At 45.7% G+C, this 17,082-nt stretch overlaps 2 long non-coding RNA genes across 2 annotated transcripts in view; both read right to left on the reverse strand.

Moving 5' to 3' along the window:
* Window positions 1-968: 968 nt before the first annotated feature.
* Window positions 969-17,082, reverse strand: part of LOC103091903 (uncharacterized) — a 55,792-nt gene continuing 39,678 nt past the window's right edge. The window contains exons 9-10 of the long non-coding RNA XR_008914481.1: window positions 2,864-3,021; window positions 969-1,187 (exon numbers count right to left, since the gene is read on the reverse strand). This is a non-coding gene — a long non-coding RNA (uncharacterized LOC103091903). The remainder of the gene's footprint in view (window positions 1,188-2,863; window positions 3,022-17,082) is intronic.
* LOC130456109 (uncharacterized) lies at window positions 16,087-16,723 on the reverse strand. Its single transcript, XR_008914545.1, has 2 exons — window positions 16,600-16,723; window positions 16,087-16,260 (listed from the first exon to the last, which is right to left on the reverse strand). It is a non-coding gene; the product is annotated as an uncharacterized LOC130456109 (long non-coding RNA).

Raw genomic sequence — 17,082 nt, forward strand, 5'->3', positions numbered from 1 at the left:
TGAATAAACTCAAGGAGGAAGCTAGATGGAACGAGCCCCCGTTAATCCAGTTCTTATGCAGGAGTCCTTGTGTCCTCATGTATCATACCCATGGCTCACAAGGGAGAATACCATAAGTTGAGACACTGAACATGTCCTTGCTTATGGGAATATTTAAGGAGAATCTGTCAAGTCAAATGGATTCATCCATGTGCAGATAGGAAATCTGCATTCTCACATAACACTAGCAAAGTACTGGAGAGAAGAATTCATAATAGGAATGTATGACTAGAATGTATCAATATCTGAATATGTGAACTGACAGAAAATGGTGGCCTGCTTCCAGTTTAAATAACTAGGGAAGGCAGTGTTTCTCAACTTGGAGATTTGTTTGAATTTTCCACCATCTTTTTTCCATGCGATTTTACATAAGAATGAAGATACTTGATGCGTTTTTCCTTTGACTACCCTAAAAATCATTGTTTCTTAATAGAAGGAATCTCTACTACTGTCTTCTCCCCATTATTAGAAATGGATATGAATGAAAAATTCTTTAGGAAATGATTGTATTTGTGGGTACAGGAGTTTGTGTGGGAGGGTTTTACTATGAGTCTCTCTCTGTCCAATCCCTTGGGCATCACTGGTTGATGGGGCACACATTGTATCCACTCCTATCTGTGGACAGGTCAGACAGGTATTACTCAAGTTCCTAATGCAACTCCTTCTATTGACACCTCCCCATTATTATCATTGAATATGGATGAAAAATTCTTTAGGAAATGATTGTATTTATGCGTACAGGAGTGTGTGCAGTGTGTCTTCTTCCTAGTCTCTGAGTCTCTGGCCCACTTCCATCCCACCCCTTGGGCATCACTGGTTATCAACTAGAAGAGATCAGATCTAGTTGAGGGGGGGGGGTACACTGCCCACTCTTTTTTGTGTGTGAATTGCCTTAGATATCTATAAACAGAATTGCTTGCTGGAATCAATTTGGGTGGTGATGAAGTGTTTATTGCCTTCCAGGGAAAGCTGTTCCGTATACTCTGAGCCCCAATGCTACATTGAATTGGGCTCCTGCATCTTAATTCTTGCTCTTCTTCAGTCTTTGTGGAAGCAGAGAGAGACAAGTTGAGTGAGAGATATCCATGATCATTGCATGTTGGGGGAGAAGCGCTCTCCCTCTGGCTGGTAGAACATCACAGACTAGTCTAAGGTGGGACAGGAAAGGGCACAATGAGCTGTGGTCAAGAGCTTGTTATTGGGAAGGCTTCCGGCTATCCCACCCTGCATCCCCCCCACCATTCTGCCACCCAAGCAGGACCTTTTGTACAGCTGACAATCTCCCACCTCTATTCTCTGTCCATCATCTCCAGCTTGCTTCCCACCAATGAAGTCCTGTCAATCTGCCCCCACCCTCCACCCACTCCAAGGCTCTCTGATCCTTTGGCCAACTCTTGACCACCTCTGCCCCATTTGGACTGTGAAAGGCCCTCCTTCACACACATAGCAGTCCCCCTCCCAGAGAGAGAATTGTCTGAGGGCAGGAGAAAAGGACTTTGCCCAGCCTGCCACCTACAAGGGTCAGGAAACGTTGAAGGAGAGCCCAAATGGAGTCAGTTCTGAGTCATCCCAATTTCACAAGTGGAGAAGCCAAGGGATTGTGCTCAGGCTCATCTTGGGGCTGTCCATCCCCTTTTGACCCAAAGGCCAGGGGAGTGATTGGTCCATCTCCTAGGCCAGGTTGAAGTCTGAAGCCTGCCAGCATCCCTAGCTCTGAGGGAAATTTCTTCAGCAGCTGTGCTGGAGTAGCTTGCAGGGAATTTGGGCCACTTTAGCTTGGCTCTCAGTGGAAGCAGAGCCCAGGAGATGAAAGGCAGCTACCCTGGCAGGCTCCCAGGTCGTCTTTGGCCCTTTGCTGTCTGTGTGAGCCTTGGCCAAGCCCCTGCCTTACTCCTTGACTTCACAGTGTCCCTGAGGCCCCCCCCCCCAGCCACACGCGCCCCCCTCCCGCGGGGCTGTGACAGGTCTGGAGGAACCAGTCTTGGACCTTTTCCCTGCCCTGGGAGCTGTCCCAGGTCCTCAGCTTGTGCTCCCTGCCCACAGATCTCCCAGCTCAGGCAGCTGAGCCTTGGCTGGGCTTAGGGCGGTTCCCCACATCTGTCTCCTGTGCAGTAGCCATTCTCAGCCAGAGGGGGAGCCGTAGCCTAGCGGAGCTGAGCCCTGGCTTGGTACCCCTCCCCCGCTCAGAGCTGATGGCCAGTGACGTCAGCGCTTGGACATTCTGCAGGGCTCCTGCGTCAACTCCCTCCCCCCTCCATCGGCCCCCAACGGGCATCACCCGCCCACCCGCGTGGCCTCAGCTCCTCTCGCGCCACCCCCACCCATGTCCGGCTCCGCTTGCGCTTCCAGGCGGCTCCCCACGCACCCACTGCTGCGCATCTCCTCGCTCCCACCTTTGCTGCTGCAAGTGGCCTGGTGCGGGGCTGTTACACACTGTGGCCATCCCGGGAGCCCGGCATGGACGGAGGGAGGCACAGGCACCGTTATTGCTGCCCGGGGCCCCTCTGCTGTGTGTCCACACGTCCCTGCGTCAGCCCTTCAAAAGCCCACCCCATTGGGCCCGCTGGGTTCTGGTGCACGAGGCCTCCAACATGGCCGCTGCCCAATCTAGGGGCTTCTGGGGGGCTGTAAGGGGGCCCGATAAGGAATCAGCAATCCCTAGAGAGCACGCGGGAGTGCTCAGATCTCAATAGCATGGGAATGCCGCAGAGAATTCAGAATACCATTCTTCAGGAGACCCTCCTCTCATATTCCAGTCTAGGGCTGGGCAGGGCCAATGGGGGAGCACTCATTCAGGCTCAATAAGCAAAGAAGGGAAGCTCACCGAGGAGGAGAGATGTCTGACTCTTCCACCATCGCATTCCATAGGAATGAATATTGCCAGCCTGTGTTGCCTTGGGTTGCCATGACTCTTCTGCCTCAGTCAGGCATGTGTATCTGAAAGTGCCTCTGTGGGCCGCCTTTGGGCTTCTGCCACCGTAACTGCCAATGGATGGGGATGACAACATTTTATGGAGTGATTTGGGGGAACAAGAATTTGCATGTGAGCATGGCAGTGTCTTCTCTGGGTGTGTGGCTGGCTGAGGGGCTGGGTGGGGTTCATGTGGGAGTATCCCATGCTGCACTGCAACATTTGTTGGATCCATGGTAGCAGGTTGGAAGATGTCAGGTTGGAGTGGAGACACCTTCTGCTTTGTGCTTTCTTTTAGATTTCTGTTAACTAGAGTATTTGTAGGAATAAGGGTGGGCCTATTAAGAAGGGCCTTTAGCCTTCCTGGGAGGATGCTCTCTCATATCCCTGGCCCCATGTTTACAAATAACTGCACTTGACTCTTGCTTCAGGCCTCATCTTTGTCTTCAGGCTGCTGGCAACAGAGAGACAATGTTAAAGAGAGACTGGCCATAAGGATGACCTCTGCAGGTTGTAGTAGAAGTCTTCTGCCCTGCTTGGAAGAACTTCCCAGATTAGCCTGGGTGGGAAATGCAGGGGCTGATGAGGTCTAGAGCAGGGATTGTGATTCAGCAGGCTTCCATCCCTACCCTGATTTCCCCTAGAACCCTTCTGCAGCCCAAGCAGGTCCCTTTAAACAGCTTGCAATTCCCACCTTTGTTCAGTCTGTGATCTCCACTTTCCCTGTGGTTATTGAAAGCCCAGAAGCCACTCAGTCCATGTCTACCAAGTCTATGTACATCCCTGTCCCTCCATGGTACCCCTCTTTGCCCATCTATCCCATTTTGTTAATGCCCTAGATAACTCCTTCAAGGCCTTATACTCTAGAAGAGGAATTCTCTGAGATTAGAAAAGTGGACCTTGTCTAGGATTCTACCTCTACATCCCAGGAAAATGTTCAAGGAGGTTACAGAAAGTTCGAGAGAGATGAGAAAATCCCTGATTTCCTAAATGAAAGAAGTTAGGGAATGTCACACCTACCCCACTCTGATCCAAAATCCCTCATCATTTGATCTCTTTTCACTATCTGAAGACTCCCAGAAGTCCTGGCTCAATGGGGAATTTCTCTACTTGTTTCTAAGGCAACCTGAGTACATGAAGCTTGGCTCATTACCTCATGGACTAAAAACTGGATTTACCCCTTCCTGGTTATACTGTAACCTGGAACAAAACCCTGTCCTCCTCTTGGATTCACTTTGTCCTTTCTTTCAAATGAAGAGGTTGGACATGATTTTCTCTGAGATTTCTTGCAGCTCCCAGGCCCCCCAAACCTGTAAAAGTCCCTTCAGAGTCCTCTCCAATGTCACTTCCCAGTCCCTTTCAACCAGGCAATCAGCTTCTACCCTCTATGACAACACTATTAATAATGCCTTTTGGTGTGAAATCTCTCATCCAGCTAATTCAGCTCATGTTCTATGGCAGAGGCCTCCCGTAGCCCATGGGTCTCCCTGGATCTTCCTCCTGAGCCACAGATGCCCCCTCCCATGCTACAGGGACTGGCTTACTTCAGAATGGAAAGCCACTGTTCTGGGGGGACCAGCACGGATAATTTCTTTCCCTCGGACCTGGATTTCGCAGTCTGTCGCTTGTGTTTCCTGATGACTTTTCTGACAAGTGATCCTCAGTGTGCCCTTTGGGTAAATTTCTGGACCTCTTCCCCTCTTCAACATCTATTAGAAGTCCTCTGGGGACAAGCAGACAAGAGGAAAAGAGTTCAGTCGACCCAGACCCTCCCCTTTGTATCCTCTCCTAGCAGATACCTGGTGTGCATTTATGTCAGTGCCCTCCTTCGTCAGGCACTGGTTCTCCTTCGAACAACCTTACTCCAATTTGCATGGTCTCTCAAATGGGTTTCCCACTAACTAAGAGGAGTCATTACTCCTCTTACTCCAAATCTCTCAGGCTCCTTTTTCTGTCCCTGCCTTTTTCCCCCTCCCTCATCATCAATGCTACAAAGGGGCAATTAGAGGTTTGGATTTTTCAAGAGGTTGAGGGCTGATGGAGATTCCTTATTTCTGCTCTCTCCAGGGAGCCTGGCAAAGAGGGAGACTTGGTGGATGGCCAGAGCCCATGGGCTGTGTCTATCCCTATACCTAGGCTGCCTCTTATAATAAAGCTCCCTCCAGTCAGTATATTATGATGTATTGCAGTCTTTGTGTCATCAGACTATTCCCATCAGGGGAATCTCTTCATCTCCATCTTCCCATTCCTGCTCTGAAGGCTTCCATGTTTGGCCCTATAATCATATATACAGAAAGATCAGGCCCATTTCATTGATATATTTATTCTCTGCATTACTATGACTGGAGTCTCTAACATTTTAAAAAGGAACTTTTGTGTGTATGAAAATGCAGAGAATGTATGGCATCTCCTGTGTTGTGATGACAGAGAATATATTCAGAATTCCAAGTCCTCTGGCAACCCTGCCCTTATTCCTCTCCAGCATTACTTATACTGATTCTATCAGTTCATTTTCATGATTTACACAATCCTGGGTCATCAGAAACCTCAGAATTATCTCTTCTCCTCCTCCTCTGCCATGTCTAGGCACTCACAGATTCTCTCTATTCCTATATATCTACATATATTCTCTTTTCATTGATAGATAAAGATTTGTCCTCCTCTGATTTATATATGGGCTCTCTTCTCTCCTCTCTGTATACCTGAAAGGATTCTGCTTCTTCTCTCTGTGGGATGGGCTTTGGAAGACTCCCTTTGGAGTCTACAGACAGTGTCTCATTCCTCACATATAGGAGTAAAGAGGGAATATGTGGACCACAGAAGAGGCATCTAGATGGAATCAGCTTTCACCAGTGCTGGATTCATATATAGAAAGTAGCAACCCGAGGACTCATGTATGTAAAGAAGCACTACACTTGAATAATCATATGGTACACCCCAAGGGAGAATACAGTGAATCTCTGCACCCCAAATACAAGAGTTTTCTTACCAATTGGCTCCATAGATCACACAGGGATTCACTAATGCCTAGGAAGGACTGAATAGTGGTGAATTCTGGACACCAAGGGGGTATACATGAGAATTCCTAAAATGAATCAATGAAGAGAACACAGCAATACCTGAATATATGGGGGAAGAGAGAATGGCTCAGTGCTCCTCCATGTCTAAATCATCTGAAAAGATTTGGATCCTGCTCAGGGGATGATAGATCCAAGCCTTCCACTGACCTATTCCTTAGGATTTTACATAGTAATCAAAATACTCAAGTGCTCTCCCCTTTCTCTTCTTCAGTTCTCCTCCTAACTAAGGCAGGTATTTTTCAATGCCCTTTTGACACTCACTTTTAGTCTTCTCTTCATAATTCCTGAAGGATATCAATGAAAATTCTTTCTTAAATGATTGCATTTATGGGTACAGCAAGTGTGTGGGTATCTGGTGAGAAAGCCTGTATTTATCTCTGTGTCAGTGTGAATATTTGTGTGTGTGTGTGTGTGTGTCTCCTGCTTTCTCTCCCATCCCTTGTTGGATAGATCCTTGGTCAGAAAGTAGTAGGGATTGATGTAGATCCCTCAATCATTTTGGGGGGGATTTTCCCTTAAGATGTGTGTTCACTACCAGTAATTGCTGGAGAGTTTTGGGCTTGTTGATAAAATGCCCCCCGATGAAGTTGCCTTCATATATTTCTGGTCCCATTTGTTCTTACAAACGGGATTGAGTTACTGCTTCTGCCCTCATCTTTCCCTCTTCAACCTTTTTGGAATCAGGGAGACAATGTTAGTGAGAGATGTGCTTGAGCTGGTCTCTTCAAGATGGGGCAAATCCCCTCTTCCTGTTCGAGATAGTCCCACAGATTGGCTCAATGATGCCATGGACCCGGCACATTTACCCTTATCCAGGGGCTGTTAATTCAGGGCTTCCTTCCCCACCTGTTTTCCCCAAGGATCCTTCTATAGCCTAAGGAGGTTCCTTTAAACAACTCACAATTCCCAACTTCATTCAGTTCATGTTTTTCACTATACATGTTTTTATTGTAATCCCAAATGATACTGAACCCGAGTCTACCAAACCTTTCTTGATCCCCTTCCCTCCATGATACCCATCTTTGCCCATCTCTATGCCATTTCTAATGTCCAAGTATTCCTTCAACAATCTGAGACTCCAGAGGAGGAAATCTCTGATATCAGCAAGATGGACCTTGCCTAAGCTTTTATCTCTAATTCCCAGGGAAATGTTCAAGGAGGTTCCAAAATGTATGAGTGGAATGTGCTAGTTTCTGTTCGACTAAATGAAAGAAATTCAGGGAAGGTCACTTCTCCAGAGACTGATCCAAACCCCTTACTTGATCTCTTCTCCTCCATGACTGAAGACTCACAGCAGTCCAGGATCTATGGGGAATTTCTCCACCTCATACTGAGTTGTCCTATGATACTGGAGTCTCTCACATGCACATGAGTGCATGAAACTTGGCTCTCAGAAGAGGTAGCTAACAAGATGTAAGACATGTAGCTTGGCAGACAAGGGAGGTCTGGACTCAGGACTTGCTTTTGCCCCCTTCCCTTCATGGCTGTGTATAATAGATCAAACTCATCCACTCTTCTTCACTTCACTTAGCCCTTTAAGTCAAATGAGGAGGTTGAACAAGATGACCTCTGAGATACAGGCTCATTTAGACTCAAAACTACAAGCCATTTCAGACTCCTCTCCTACATTCCTCTGCAGCTCCCTTAACCCAGTCAAACAGCCTCCTCTCTCTATGACAAAAACACTGCCAGTCTAATGCTTTTTGAAGGCCTGGCCCCCATCCAGCTGGTTCTGACTAAAGCCTCCCATAGCCCATGGGTCTCCCTGGACCTTCCCCCTGAGCCACAGGTGTCCCCCATCCTATAGAGACTGTCTCACCTCAGAATGGAAAGCTGTTGTTCTGTAGGGATGAGCAGGGATCTTTTCTTTCTTTTGGGACTGGATGCAGCAGTCTGTGGCTTGTGTTTTGTGACCACTTTTCTGCCAACCGAACCTCAGAATGGCCTTTGGGTAAATTTCCTGGACCTCTCTCCCCTCTCAGACATACATTAGCAGCCCTAGGGGCACAAGCAGACAGGAGAAGATGAGTTCTGGCTTGCCAGACCCTCCCCTTTGTTAATCCCTCCAATCAGAGATGTGGTGGGCAGTGATGTCAGTGCCCACCTTGGTGAGGCAGAAGCCCTTCTCCCAACAACCCTACCCCAATCTCCATGGTCTAGCAATGGGAATCCCAGTAAGTTCTCTGACAGAAGTCAGTGCCCCTCTCACTCCAATACTCTCAGGCTCCATTTTCATTCCATCATCCCCCCTTCCTGCCTCCTTTTCCCCTCCCTCACCATCAGTGCCACAAGGGGCCCCAAAGGGATTGGTCTAGTTCAGGTGGGTGAGAGGAGATAGAAATTCCTTACTTTTGTTCTCTCCAGGGAGTCTGTCAAGGAGGGAGATGACTACAGTGACTGTGAAGGATGAGCAGAGCCCCAGGGCTGTCTCTATCCCTACACCTCTGCTGCCTCTTATGACCCTGCCCCCTCCAGTCAGCATATTATGATGTAATGGGGTCTTTGTGGCATCAGACTATTCTCATCAGGGGGATCTCTGCATCTCCCCCTTCCCTTCCTGCTTGGGAGACCTCAATGTGTGAGTGTATAACCCTAAATACAGAAAGACCAGGCCCATTTCATTGATATATCTACTCTCCACATTCATATGAGTCTGGAGTCTCTCACATATTGCATAAAGGAACATTTGTGTGTATGAAAATGCAGAGAATGTATGAAACCTCCCTGGTATTAGGAAAGAGAATATAATCACATTTCTAAGTCCTCAGGCTGCCTCCTCATTATTCCTCTCCAGAATTACTTATCCTGGTTCTATCAGTTCATTTCCAGGTCTTACACATCCTCTGTCCTCACAAACCTCAGCAATCATCCCTTCTCTCTCTTTGCATACTTGAAAGGATTCTGCTTCTACTCTCCTTGGTATGGGCTTTGAAAGGCTCGCATTGGTCTCCACAAACAGTGTCTTATTGTTCACATATGGGAGTAAAGAGGGAATATGTGGACCACAGGAAGAGCAATCTAGGTGGAATCAGCTCTCACCAGTGCAGGACTCATATAGAGATAGAAGCTACCGGAGGGCTGATGTATATGAACAAGAAGGACACTTGAATAATCATATGTCATGTCCCAAGGGAGAATACAGTGAATCTCTGCACCCCAAATACTACAGGTTTCAAACTAATTGGCTCTATAGATCACACAGGGAGTCATTAATGCCCAGAAAGGACTTGTCAGTGCTGAATTTTTGACAACAAGGGGGTATAGAGAATTCCTAATATAAATTCATAAAGAGAACACATGAATATATGGGGAAAGAGAGAATGGCTGATTGCTCTTCCACGTCTAAATAAACAGATAAATAGAGATCCTGCACAGGGTGTGATATATCTTAGCCTTCTACTGATCGTTTCCTTGGTATTTTTCCAAAGGAATCAACGCGAACAACTCCTTTGCCTTTCGCCTCTTAATTTCTCCCTGTAATTCAGGCAGATGTTTCTCAAGGCCCTTTTGACACTCCCCTTTAGTCTTCTCTCCAAGATTCCAGAAGGTTATCAATGAAAGTATTTTTAAATGATTGAATTTAGGGGTACAGGAGTGTGTGTGAATTTGGTGTGAAAACCTGTATGTTTCTCTGTGTCGGTGTGAATATTTTTATGCATGTGTCCTACCTTCTTTCCCATCCCTATTTAGATGCATCCTTGGCTGACAGTAGAGGGATTTATGTAGACCCAACACCCATATTTTGGGTTTTATTTTTCCTTAAGAATTTTATTCACTACAGTAATTGCTGGAGTTTGGGGCTTGTTGATGAAATACTTAAAATTAAAGCTCTCCTGGGAAGTTGCCTTTATATATTTCTGCTCCCATTTGTCCTTACAAATTGGACTGGGTACTGCTTCTGCCCTCATCTTTACCTCTTCAATCTTTTTGGAATCATGGAAACAATGTTAGTGAGAGATGTCCCTGAGCTGAATTCTTCAAAATGGGGCAAATTCCCTCTTCCTGGTCAGGATAGCCCCACAGACCGGCTCAATGAGGCCATGGAAAAGCCACATTTGCCCTCATTTGGGGCTGTTAACTCAGGCTTCCATCCCCACCCTGCTTTCCCCAAGGATCCTTCTATAGCAAAAGGAGGTTCCTTTAAACAACTCACAATTCCCAACTTCATTCAGTTCATGTTTTTCACTATACATGTTTTTATTGTAATCCCAAATGATACTGAACCCAAGTCTACCAAGCCTTTCTTGTTCCCCATTCCCTCCATGATACCTGTTCTTTGCCCTTCTCTACCCCATTATTAATGTCCAAGTACTCCTTCAACAAGCTGAGTGACTCTGGAGGAGGAATTCTCTGAGATCAGCAAGATGGACCTTGCCTAAGCTTTTTTCTCTAAATCCCAGGGAAATGTTCAAGGAGCTTCCAGAAAGAAGGAGTGGGATGTGCAAATCCCTGTTTTCCTAAATGAAAGAAATTCAGGGAAGGTCACTTCTCCAGAGACTGATCCAAACCCCTTGATCTCTTTTCCATGACTGAAGACTCACAGAAGTCCTGGCTCTATGGGGAATTTCTCCACAAAATTCTGAGGCAACCTGAGTGCATGAAGCTTAGCTCTCAGAGGAGGTAGCTGCCAAGATGTAAGCCAGCTAGCTTGGCAGACAAGAGGATCCTAGACTCAGGACCTGCTTTTATCCCTTCCCTTCCTGGCTGTGTAAAATAGATCAAACTCATCTACTCTTCTTCACTTCACTTACCCATTTATGTCAAATGAGGAGGTTGAACAAGATGACCTCTGAGATATAGGCTCCTTTAGACTCAAAACTAGAAGCCATTTCAGACTCCTCTTCTACATTCCTCTGCAGCTCCCTTCACCCAGTCAAAAGGCCTCCTCCCTCTATGACAAAAACACTGCCAGTCTAATGATTTTTCATGTGCCAGCCTCCATCCAGCGATTTCAGCCCATGTTCTATGCCTAAAGCCTCCCATGATCTCCCTGGACCTTCATCCTGAGCCACAGGTGTCCTTGTCCTGCAGGGTCTGTCTCACCTCAGAAAGGAAAGCTGTTGTTCCGGAGGGATGAGCAGGGATTTTTTTTCTTTCTTTTGGGACTGGATCCAGCAGTCTGTGGCTTGTGTGTTGTGACCACTTTTCTGCCAACCGATCCTCAGAATGGCCTTTGGGCAAATTTCTGGACCCCTCTCCCCTCTCAGACATCCATTAGCAGCCCTAAGGTGATAAGCAGATAAGAGAAGATGAGTTCTGGCTTGCCAGACCCTCCCCTTGTTAATCCGTCCAAGAAGAGACATGGTGGTCAGTGATATAAGTGTCCACCTTGGTGAGGCAGAGGTCCTTCTGTGAACAACCCTACCCTAATCTCCATGATTGAGCACTTTGCATCCCACAAACTACTTTGCCAGCAGTCAGCACCCCTCTCACTGCAACACTCTCAGGCCCCATTTTTCCTTCATTAATCACCATCCCTGCCACCTTTTTCACTTTCCTCACCATCAATGCTATGATGTGCTCCAAGGGGTTGGGCTTGTTCAGGAGGGTGAGGGGAGATGGAGACTCCTTACTTTTGCTCTCTCCAAGGAGTCTGTCAAGGAGGGAGATGACTATAGTGACTGTGAAGGATGAGCAGAGCGCCAGGGCTGTCTCTATCCCTACACCTCTGCTGCCTCTTATGACCCTGCCTCCTCCAGTCAGCATATTATGATGTAATGGGGTCTTTGTGTCATCAGACTATTCTCATCAGACGGATCTATTCATTTCCTCCTTCCCTTCCTGCTTGACAGATCTCAGTATTTGACCATATAACTCTATATACAGAAAGATCCAGCCCATTTTGTTGATGTATCTATTCTCTACATTTTAAAACCAAGGAGGGGCTAGAAAACTCACAAAATGTAAAATAAATAACTTTGATCACATTAAATTAAAAAGGTTTCGTACAAAAAAAAAGAATGCAAACAAAATTTGAAGGGAAGCAACAAATTGGGAAACAATCTTCATAACCAAAACCTCTGACAAAGGTTTAATTACTCAAATTCAAAAAGAGCTAAATCAATTGAACAAAAAAATCAAGCTATTCTACAATTGATAAATGGGCAAGGGACATGATTAGACAATTTTCAGTTAAAGAAATCAAAACTATTAATAAACACATGAAAAAGTGATCTAAATCCCTCATAATCAGAGAGATACAAATCAAAACAACTCTGAGGCATCATCTCACACCTAGTAGATTGGCTAACATGACAGCAAAGGAAAGCAATGAATGCTGGATTGGATGTGACAAAGTTGGGACATTAATGCATTGTTGGTGGAGTTGTGAATTGATCCAACAATTCTGGAGGCAATTTGGAACTATGCCCAAAGGGAATGACAACACTATATGCCCTTTGATCCAGCCATACCACTGCTGAGTTTGTACCCCAAAGAGATACTAAGGAAAAAGACTTGTACAAGAATATTGATAGCTGCATTCTTTGTGGTGACAAAAAATTGGAAAATGAGGGGATGTCCTTCAATTGAGGAATGACTGAACAAATTCTGGTATCAGTTGGTGTAGGAATACTATTGTGCTCAAAGGAAAAATGAACTGGAGCTATTCCATGTGAACTGGAATGACCTCCAGCAATTGATGCAGAGTCAGAGGAGCAGAACCAGGAGAACATTGTATACAGAGACTGATACACTGTAGTACAATCAAATGTAATGGGTTTCTTCATTAGTGGCAATGTTGTGATCCTGAACAACTTGGAGGGATCTGCGAGAAAGAACCCTGTCCACATTCAGAGGAAAAACTGTGGGAGTAGAAACACAGAAGAAAAACAACTGCTTGATTACATGGGTCAAGGGGATATGATTGAGGATGCATACTCTAAATGAACATCCTAATGCAAACATCAACAACATGGAAATAGATTTTGATCAAGCAAACATGTAATACCCACTGGAATTGTGAGTCAGCTACTGGAAGAGAGGGAGGAGGGAAGGGAGGGAAAGAATATGCTTCTTGTAACCAAGGAATAATGTTCTAAATTCACTAAATAAATAACTTACAATGAAAAAATAAAGTATACAAAAAATAATAATTAGTTTGCAAAAAATAAAGGAACATTTATGTGTATAAAAAAGCAGAGAATTTATGAAATCTCCTGGGTATGAGGAAAGAGAATATATTCACATTTCTAAATCCTCAGGCTTCCCCCTGCTTATTCCTCTCCAGAATTACTTATACTGGTTCTATCAATTAATTTCCAGGTCTTACACATCCTAGGTCCTCAAAAACCTCAGCAATCAACCCTTGTCCTCCTCCTCCTCCTCCATCTCTAGGCACTCAGAGATTCTCTCTCTTCCTATATATCTACATATATTCTAGATAGATAGATAAAAGAGAGAGAGAGAGAGAGAGAGAGAGAGAGAGAGAGAGAGAGAGAGAGAGAGAGAGAGAGCCAGAAAGATAACCAGACAGATAAGAGTTTTATCTTCCTTTCTCTGATTTATATATGGGCGTCTCCTCTTTCCTTTCTGTATACTGGAAAGTATTCTGCTTCTTTTCTCCCTGGGATGGGCTTTGGAAGACTCTTGTTGGTGTCCAGAGACAAGTGTCTCATTCCTCTCATATGGGAGTAAAGAGGGAATATGTGGACCACAGGAAGAGGAATCTGCCTGGAATCAGCTCTCACCAGTGCAGGACTCATATATGATATAAGCTACCCGAGAGCACATGTATGTGAACAAGGAGAAGCACACTTGAATAATCAAATGGCACTTCCCAAGGGAGAATACAGTGAATCTCTGCAGCCCAAATACAAGAGTTTTCACACCAATTGACTCCACAGGTCACACAGGGAGTCATTAAATGCCTATGAAGGACTGGTCAATGCTGAATTTTGGACACCAAGGGGGTATAGAGGAGAATTCCTAATATGAATCCATAAAGACAACATAGCAATTCCGGAATATGTGAGGAAAGAGAATGGCTGAGTGCTCTTCCAAATCTAAATAACCAGATAAACAGGGATCCTGCCCAGGGGATGATATATCTTAGCCTTCTTCTGATCTCTTCCTTGGGATTTTTCCAAAGGAATCAATGTGCTCAAGTCCTTTCCCCTTTGGCTTCCTCAGTTCTCCTCCTTATTCAGGCAGATGTTTCACAAGGCCCTTTTGACACTCCCCTTTATTCTTCTCTCCAAGATTCCTGAAGCATATCAATGAAAAAATTTTTAAATGATTTGATTTAGGGGTTCAGGAGTGTGTGAATCAGGTGTGAAAAGCTGATATCATTGTGTCAGTGTGAATATTGTATTGTGTCTCCTTCCTTCTCTCTCATCCCTTTTTGGATGGATCTTTGGTCAGACAATAGGGGGATTTATGTAGACCCAACACCCATTTTTCTGTTGGGTTTTCTCTAAAGAATTTTATTTACTACAGTAATTGCTGGAGTTTGGGGCTTGTTGATGAAATACTTAAAATTAAAGCTCTCCTGGTGAAGTTGCCTTCACATATTCCTGTTCACATTTGTCCTTACAAATTGGACTGGGTACTGCTTCTGCCCTCATCTTTCCCTCTTCAACATTTTTAGAATCAGGGAGATAATGTTAGTGAGAGATGTCCTTGAGCTGATCTCTTCAAGATGGGGCAAATTCCCTCTTCCTGTTAGAGACAGCCCCACAAACTAGCTCAATGAAGTCATGGAAGTGCCACTTTTACTCTGATCTAGGGGAGCTGTTAACTCAGGCTTCCTTCCCCACCCTGCTTTCCCCAAGTATACTTCTATAGCCCAAGGAGGTTCCTTTAAACAACTCACAATTCCCACCTTCATTCAGTTCATGTTCTTCACTACACATGTGATTATTGAAAGCCCAAATGTCACTGAACCCAAGTATATGAAGTCTTTCTTGAACCACATTCCCGCCATGATACCCATCTTTGCCCATGTCTATCCCATTCCTATTGTCCAAGTACTCCTCCTTCAACAAGCTGAGAGACTGCAGAGGAGGAATTCTCTGAGATCAGCAAGATGGATCTTGTCTATTAGGCATTTACCTCAAAATCCCAAGGAAATGTTCAAGGAGCTTCCAGAAAGAAGGAGTGCGATGTGCAAATCCCTGTTTTCCTGAATGAAAGAAATTCAGGGAAGGTCACTTCTCCAGAGGCTGATCCAAACCCCTTACTTCTTCTCCTCCATGACTGAAGACTCACAGAATTCCTGGCTCTATGGGGAATTTCTCCACAAAATTTGGAGGCAACCTGAGTGCATGAAGCTTGGCTCTCAGAAGAGGTAGCTGCCAAGATGTAAGCCAGCTAGCTTGGAGGATAAGAGGATCCTAGACTCGGGACCTGATTTTGCCCCTTCCCTTCCTGGCTGTGTAACCTAGACCAAACTCCTCCCCTCTTCTTCACTTCACTTAGCCCTTTATGTCAATGAGGAGATTGGACAAGATGAACTCTGAGATCTCTTCCAGCCTCCAGGCCACCCAAACGTTCAAGCCCCATCAGACTCCTCTCCTACATCCCTTTGCAGCTCACTTCACCCACTCAAACAGCCTTCTCCCTCTATGACAAAAACACAGCCAATCTAATACTTTTTGATAGTCCAGCTCCCATCCAGGCAGTTCTGACTAAAGCCTCCCATAGCCCATGGGTCTCCCTGGACCTTCCTCCTGAGCCACAGGTGTCCCCCATCTGACAGGTTCTGTCTCACCTCAGAATGGAAAGCTTCCTGGCTGTACTGTAACCCTGGCCACACACCTCCCCTTTTGACTAAACTTAGCCCTTTCTATCAAAGGAGGAGATTGGACCACATGACCTCTGAGATCTCTTCCAGCCTCCAGGCCACCCAAACCTCAAAGCCCCTTCAGAGTCCTGTCCTACATCCTTCCCCAGCTTCAGTAAACACGGCCAGTCTAATGCCTTTTGGTGGACCAGCCACCATCCATCTAGTTCAGGCCATGTTCTATGCTTAAAGCCAAGAGTATAGGCCATGGGTCTCTCTGCACCTTCCCTTCCTAAGCCACAGGTACACCCCAAAATGCTACAGGGACTGTCTCACCTCAGAATGGAAAGCTATGGTTCTGGTGGGTCCAGCAGGGATCATTTCCTTCTAAGGGAGTAGATTCAGCAGTCTTTGGCTTGTATTTTGTGACCACTTTTCTGTCAACTGGTTCTCAGGATGTTCTTAGGCAAGTCCTGGCTTCTCTGGCCTCTCAGACAAACATTGCCAGCCTTAAAGGTACAAGCAGACAAGTGGAGATGAGTACAGGCTAGACAGACTCTGTTTCCCACTGAGACCTGGTGGGCAGGGATGTCACTGTCCACTTTGAACAGGCAGTGATCCTTCTACCAAACACCCTGCCCACAGTAAGTCTCCATTGTTTCTCACTGGGCATCCTGCTCACATCTCTGTCAGGAGTTAGTGCCCCTCTCAACCCCACACTCGGGGCGCACTTCCCCTGTACCTTTTCCCCTCCCCAGTTCCTTTTTTCTCCCCTCCACAAGAGGCTCCTAGGTGCCTAGGCTTTGGCGTTTTGTTCCAGAGTGAGTGGGATGGTGGGGTTCTCTTACTTCTACTCTCCAGGGAGACTGTCAAGAATAGAGGTGACCACAGGACCATGATAGAGTGGCAGAGCCCCTGGGCTGTCTGTCTCAATATCTTTTTGCCCCACTTGCCCTTTATAACCCCTCCTACTCAGCATGTTATGATGTAGTGAGGTCTTTGTGTCCTCACAAAAATTTATGGCAGGGCCTTCTCTGCATTTTCCCCTTTCCTTCGTGCTCAAGAGCCCTCAGTAATTGGCTGTATAATCCTATATACACAAAGAGTAGGCCCATTTCCTTTACATAGTAACATATTCTCTTCATTCCTGTCTCTAGATTCTGATCCAGAATATACTTATGTCCAAACAAAATATTTCACAGCTCCCATTGACGAGAACCATTAATAAACACACCCGAAGATAACTCCTGCCCTCTTTTCTCTTCATTCCCCTGCAGTTCTCAGATATTCTTTCTATCCTCTCCTTTATTTTATTTACTCTTTCTCTTGAC

This window comes from Monodelphis domestica, chromosome X, assembly GCF_027887165.1.
Source record: "Monodelphis domestica isolate mMonDom1 chromosome X, mMonDom1.pri, whole genome shotgun sequence".
NCBI lineage: Eukaryota > Metazoa > Chordata > Mammalia > Didelphimorphia > Didelphidae > Monodelphis > Monodelphis domestica.